Source organism: Triticum aestivum, chromosome 1A (assembly GCF_018294505.1).
Source record: "Triticum aestivum cultivar Chinese Spring chromosome 1A, IWGSC CS RefSeq v2.1, whole genome shotgun sequence".
NCBI classification, from domain to species: Eukaryota; Viridiplantae; Streptophyta; class Magnoliopsida; order Poales; family Poaceae; genus Triticum; species Triticum aestivum.
Genome location: NC_057794.1, coordinates 271,328,512 through 271,336,196, shown reverse-complemented (window position 1 = coordinate 271,336,196; position 7,685 = coordinate 271,328,512).

Sequence of the window (7,685 nt, the reverse complement as noted above, 5' to 3'; positions counted from 1 at the left end):
GGATTAGATTCAACCAAAGTAATTATATCAGGGTCGATAGAGAAATCATAATCCTTATCAGTAACAAAGATAGGAGAAGTAGCATAAGCAGGATCATATTTCATTCTGGCATTCAGAGTTTTTTGTTTCAGCTTAGCTAATAATTTCTTAAGATCACTCCTATCATTGCAAGCAAGAAAGTCTCTAGTAGTTTCTTCATCCATAACATAACCCTCAGGAACAACAGGAAATTCATATCTAGGGGGAGAATCTTCATCATCACTTTCATCAATATTATTTGTTTCAATAATTTCATTCTCTCTAGCCCTAGCAAGTTTTTCATTAAGAAATTCACCAAGTGGCACAGTAGTATCAAGAATAGGAGTAGTTTCATCATAAGTATCATGCATAGCAGAAGTGGCATCATCAATAACATACGACATATCAAAATTAATAGCAGAAGCAGGTCTAGGTGTCGCAAGCTTACTCAAAATAGAAGGTGAATCAAGTGCAGAGCTAGATGGCAGTTCCTTACCTCCCCTCATAGTTGAGGGATAAACCTTGGTTCTTGGATCTTTCAAGTTCTTCATTATGATAAGCAGAAATAAATCCCAAGTGACTCAAAGAATAGAGCTATGCTCCTCGGCAACGGTGCCAGAAAATAGTCTTGATAACCCACAAGTATAGGGGATCGCAACAATTTTCGTGGGTAGAGTATTCAACCCAAATTTATTGGTTCGACACAAGGTGTAACACCCCAGATGTAATTTACCATATTTGTATTCCAACTCTTGCCATTTTTGGCTCTAAGTTATGATATTCCCTCGTGGTTGGGTTTTGTCTTCGTTTTGCATTTTGTCCATGTCATGCATTTCATATCTTGTCATCATGTGCATCGCATTTGCATACGTGTTCGTCTCATGCATCCGAGCATTTTCCCTGTTGTCCGTTTTGCGATGCGGCACTCCTATGTCCTCCGGTGCCCCCTTTTGCCTCTTTTCGTGTGCGGGTGTTAAACATTCTCGGATTGGACCGAGATTTGCCAAGCAGCCTTGGTACGCTACCGGTAGACCGCCTGTCAAGTTTCGTGCCATTAGGAGTCCGTTTGATACTCCAACGGTTAACCGAGGAACCGTAAAGGCCTTGTGCGTGTTCCAGCCGAACACCCCTCCAAAGTGGCCCAAAAACCCATCCAAACCCCCTCCATCCTCTCGGCCATTCGATCACGATCGCGTGGCCGAAAACCGTACCTCATTTGGACTCTCCTAGCCCCCTCTACCTATAAATATGTGCACTCCTCCGAATTTTCGGGTCCAAAACCCTAGTCTCTTCTTCCCCGCGCTGCCAGACACGTCCGGATCGGACCGGACGCGTCCGCCCTGCCGCCTCAGCCACTCCCGTGCCGCCACGTCACCCCACCAACCTGCGCGCGCCGTGGCCCGCCAGGCCTGACGCCGGCCCTCGAAGCCCGCGGCTCCCCGTCGCCCGACCGCACGCCGCCCGGCTCCCCGCGAGTTCCCGCCGGAGAGGTCCGCCGCCTTCGCCTCGGCTTCACCGCCGCCGACCATGCCCGACGTCGCCGACACTCCTCCATGCTGGACCACGCCGGACCTCGCCGCGGCGCCGCCTGCACCTCACGAGGGACCTCCCCGCCTCCCTGGTCCTCTACTTCCTCGACGCCGGCATCCTCTCACTACAAAAAAATACACTTCCGTGATGATACGTGTTTGTCACAGTAGGTCGCTTTTTTTGTCATGCATGTACATCCATGAAAAATTTATGACAGAATCAAGATAGTCATACCTGTGCTGTCGTAGAAGTGTTCCATGACATTACCAAAATTATCATCACGGAAGTGTCCACTTCCATGACGATAAATCGCGCGTCACAGAAGTGCTTTCCTCAAGGGTGACCGACACGTGGCATCCACCGTAACGGAACGCCGTTAAGCTATTGGGTCGGGTTTTGGATCCGATAACCCGTTAACAGCCCCGACCAATGGGGATTTTCCATGTGTAAAATCATCATTGGCTAGAGGAAACACATGTCGGCTCATCATCGGGACAGATGTCATCCACTCACTGGACAGAAGGCGCCTATGATACGTCGACACATGGCACGGCCCAACAAGTTTAAATGGGCCGGCCCAACTAGAGGCCCACAAGATTTTGTGGACCATAATGGGCCGGCCCAGCTAAAGGCCCACGAAATTTTGCGAACCATAATGGGCTGGCCCAGCTAAAGTCCCACAAGATTTTGCGGGCCATAATGGGCTGGCTCAGGTAAAGGCCCACAAGTTTTTTTTGTGCCATAATGGGCCGGCCCAGGTAAAGGCCCGCAAGATTCATGCGGGTCATAATGGGCCGGCCCAGCTAAAGGCCCACGAGATTTCACCGACATTAATGGGCCGACCCAGCTATAGGCCCACAAGATTTTGAGGACCCTAGTAGGCCGGCCCATTAACTGGCTGCCATGTTTTGGGCCAAATGCCGGCCCATATTTGATCCGGTCCATTAATGGCCTGCCACGCTCCGGGCCTAATAGTGGCCCATATGAGATCCTGCCCGTTAAAAGCCTACCATGTTCTAGGCCAAATTATGGCCCAGATCAGCTCCGGCCCTTTAAGAGGCTTTGGGATCAATTATGGCCCATATCAGATTCGGCCCGTCAACTGGACACTATGCTTTTGGGCCCACTTGCTAAAGGCCCACTTAGTAATTTGGCCTGATATTAGTTTTGGCCTGTTAAGGGCCCGTTTAACATTTCGGCCCTATATTAAATTCGGCCTGTTAAAAGCCCGTCATATAGTTGGGCCTAACTACGGCCTGGTTTGCATCCGGTCTGCTCGCAGCTGATATCTGATTGGGCCAAACAAGGACCCAGACAATTTTGGCATGTTAAAAGCCCGTGACTTGGTTCGCACAATCATGGGCCGGGGTTCATTTCGGGCTGCTGCGTAACTAGTAGGAATTAAGAACAAACCTACTCTATACAATAAAGAAATTATGGCATAGTAACTAAGAATAAACCTACACTACACAATAAAGGATTTAAGGTATATTACATCCACTGGGCATCAAAGTTTGCCACCAGTGATCATAAAGCGCAACAAAGAAGCAGATTACAAAAACTGGGCACCATTGCAGCGACACAAAATAATACTGAACCGAGACCACTTCCAAGACAGTTCAAGAAAGGTTAGCCTTGCGGGGGCACTGCTGCGCAAGCTACGGAGCAAGGCTGTGAGACCGGCCTAGCATGTCGGTCATAGATTCCAGGTGTAGCTGTTTAGCGATGAGGTTCTCATTGGTGTTCTCCGCAATCTTTCTTAGAGATAGGACTTCAAGTCGAAGTTGAGTTGCAGAATGCCTTTCTGCAAGAACTTGGGACTGAAGAAGTTGAACTGATTCAGACAACGAATTCTGTGAGCTTGTCTGACTGTTAGTCTCAAGTAACTTGAACACTGCATCAAGACAAGTTTGGGGTTGTCTCGCTATCTTCAAGATGTTTTGCCTTCTTTGCTGCAATATATGTTGGGTTTGTCTCACAACCTTCAGCAGACTTGTGCATGCCATCAGGCATATCACCCTGAAACAAAGCAGAGAGATGACAGGTTTTGCACGTGTATAAACAAACATGATAACTGTTCTATCAATTCTATCCAATTTCAAAGTAGAAAATAAAGAGTATGTTCAAAATATCAATAGCATAATTTGGCATTGTTCATAATGCAGGGAGCTTCACCACACTACTGGATTACCATGTCAACATAACAAGCATAGTTGAAGGGCAAAGAAAATCATTGTATCTATTTTGGATAATGTGCATGGCATGTTGTTCATATCATCAGCCACATCAGTAAGATAAAACAGGAGATGACAAGGTGCAAACGTGGGCTGCTTCACCACAGACTGGATTATAGATCCACAAAAGCAAGCATACATATAGGGAGTATTAAGTAACGTGCATGGTATGAATAAGGAATTTGGTTTTACAAGTAAAACTTAGAACTTACGGTTCTGACGAACATGCATTTTGGTAGAAACAGCAAACTAAACAGCAGTAAACGATAGGGAGTATGAGCACATTAAACAGCAGTTGAGGATAAAGGCTTTAGAAGGACTGACTTACATTAACAGTTAACACCGGCTTTATAATGCCCTTCTCCATGGCAAGGGAAGGATAACTCAAGAATTTCAGCACAGAATCTTCTTTATAAGCATTGCCTGTACTCTATATTTTGTAGAGAGTAATTATAGATATGATAATACTGTAAGGGATAGAGGATAATGAAGATAAGATGCAGATTGATGCTACATAATCAACTACCAATCCCTGGAAGTACAAGCGTTACAGGACAAAATGTACTGACAAGAGCAATGGGCTACACTTCTGCACTGGCATATTCTGTGTATTCTACTTATTGGTAAGATTAAATATAGATCTGATCTTTTTTAGTAAATGGTGGGCGAGGGAGATAAGATGCAGAATGCTACAAAATGAACCAATCCCTCTTCCCATAATACAAGATTGTTTTGAACACTGGTGTACTGTACAAAACGTTCTTATATTATGGGATGGAGGGAGTAGCTATTAATGTAAGTACAATGATAGACCACGTTCAGTCCTTACAAGAGGACTGCAGAGCTAAACCTCTTCAAAAGCATTGGGTTGATTCTAAATTTATCTAAGAGTCCATACGGATCTTATAATTTCCACCAAATGGACGATTACGAGGCTAACATGTGCAGTGATGCTACATAATCAAACAGCTATGAAAGTAAGTATGGTCATACAGGGCAAGAGGTACTCACAAGAGCAATGCAGTGTGCAGTATAGTTGCGAGATTCTGTGGTCCCTTGAGAACGAATGTTCTTCTGCTAACAGTTTTCATACAAGTGAGACACTAAGGCAAATGCAGAAATGTAGTTCAAATTGTGATATGATATCATAGACAGTACCTTACGCTGCAGCCGAGACCAATGTGTAACAAGATTATTCCAGTCACCGTCGGATAAATATAGCACCGGAGACTTTGCAGAAATTTCATTCAGAGGCTTGCCATCGAAGTGCACTTGCCTCAGGTAGGAACAATACTTCATCAACGAGTGCTTGAAAAGCACAACCAACCCTTGCTCGTCATCACAATCCAGTTTGCGCCTCGCCTATTTAAAAGAATGAAATCTTGTGTCTTCTGTCAGCAGAAACATATGCAGAATGACCATGAATAACATTAGTACATTACTTACGCGTAAGTTGCAGAGGAAGACTGGAAATTGTTCTGTGTCTGCGGTATAATCTTTCCATGAAGGAAAGATGCGCACAAAGTTCCTGACAACAACATAAGCTTCGTCTTCTAAACTGGGAAGAAATGGAACAGGGGTCCTATTTGCTGCAATTGGGGCTCTCTTTGGTTCGAAAAGGGATGTGTAATCTTTGCTGGAATGGGGGTTTTGCGTTGTACAGCTGGTGCTATGTCAACTGGCATAATCATACTGTTTGCTGCAGTTGGGGTCTGCTGAGTTGGGGCATTAGAAATGACCAGTGTAGTAGGGCTAGAGTCTGCTAGAGTTGGGGTATTTTGTGGGTCAGGTGATATTGCAACTACACCTAATGGGCTACTTGATTTATCAGGTGCCACTACCTTTTCCAAATACTTTGGTTGTGCTCCTCCACGATCAGCAATCGCCCTCTTCCTTTTGAACGTCTGATACATAAGAACATCATTTGAATGGATAAATATGGTATGATGACAGATGGAATATGTACAGAAAATGGATAGGCAGGGCGTATTCACATACACGATGTGTAAACTAAGCTAATGGCAGTTCAACAAAGTAGAAGCAATGCAAAGCATCAGTTGCAAGATATGTGCGAGCAATGTAACCTTGGAAAGTTAGAGCAAGTACCTTGATGGGTGAATAAGATAGGGCATCTTCCTCTGACTCCTCCACTAGGGAGCTACATTGACTTAGGTCTCCCTCTAGCTCAGAGTCACTGTTAGGATCATATTCTGAGCATGAATCTGTAGGTGGAGAGTGTTTGCATTGCATTGCATCCAGACTTGATTTCAGTCCCTTAATGCCAAGTTTGACAGCCATGGCATTGTTCTGCTTTATTCTTTTCATGTGCGCAAGCTTATAATCATTATGATGCTGTTCAGAATCTGAGATTCATGAAAACATAAAAAGTAGTCAGTTTATCTATGGAATGCATTGCGGTTTCAACTCGGAGAGTGTCTCCCTATAAACCCCTGCATATGCAAAGTTCACCTCCCCAACCGTGCTGACCAGACCACACATAGAGATACACACCCGAGCGGCGAACATGCATTTTCGAAACTAATTTAGGAACATTTAGCTGACCAATTAAACAACTCTGTTTTAATAATACCAGATTCGTATTTGAACAACTAAGCTTGTTTAGCTTGATGGGTGGAGCAGTGTTATTATGACACGAAGCATGTATTCTGATCGTATAGTGATCATAAAAGGCGGAACCTCTAAGCATATATTTTTTTAGCAAAAGAAGGTTTCCCCTCTGATTTCTATTAAAGAAACCACCACGGAACCAACATGATCAATTAAACCCTAAGCATGATCAATTAAACCGTATTATGGCTGTGCCATGGCAGATTTGAAGCTGCAAACCAGAGAAATGATATTTAGCATCCATTGTTTGCTTCGAACTAAGAACTAAATTCTAAGAGCTAAAAAGAAAGTAGAGTAACCAAGTTAAGATCTATTTTCTGGTTGAGATCAAAAAGTTGAGGAGATATGAAGTACCACCTCTCTTGCGGCGCCGTGTGCGATGGCTGTCGGTGGCGTTGAAGCAGATCTGCGACTGTAGACGGGTGCATCGGGGGATAAGTCCCGTTGCAGTGGAAGAGAAGGTCGTGTGAGCGGCCCCGACAAAGAGGACGATGGCGCCGATGAAGCGAGAGGAAGCGATGCAAGGCTATTGGTCCGTCGCCGTGGATGAGAAACGTCCATCTCTAGCAGTGGACGACGCGGTCTTAGTAGGCGCCCCGGCATGGTGGAGGACGGTGGCGATGGATGTGGTGGAGGACGGCGGCGATGGATGCGGTGGCGGATGGAGGCTGGTGTGGGAATGGGGTGTTCTAGTGCGGACGGTGTATGAATGGGAAAATGGAGGGAGAGGTATGGGGAACCATGTTTTTGGTACGCGCCTGTCTGAAATATGGGAAAGTTACGAACTTATCCCCTATTTCAAATTTGGACGTCTCGTCGGTTGGGGATAGGACGGTAATCTCGCATCTCCCAAATATTTGCCGGTAACTATTTCGGGCGAGGAGAGGGTGTTTTGCCGCCCACGGTTGGCGCCCATGGTGTATGAATGGGGCTGATAGGTAGGGCGGTTGTGTCACGTCTGATGGAAGTTACACATCTGCCCCTATTTAAAATATTAGCCTACATCTATTTCAGACGAGGAGAGGGTGTTTTGCCGCCCACCGTGTATGAATGGGGAATGGAGGGAGAAACAGAGGTCTTTCGGACGAGCTTGAATCAAATGAGTTTTGCCGCCCATGTTTGACGCCCACCGTGCCGGGATAGGCTCAGAGGCGGTCGTGTCACATTTAATTGAAGTTACTAACCTACCCCTATTTAGAGCAGTGGAAATCGGGCCGATGGATTGTCCGTGTAATGGATAGACAGTAATTTCCATCTCCCAAACACTTGGCTTCG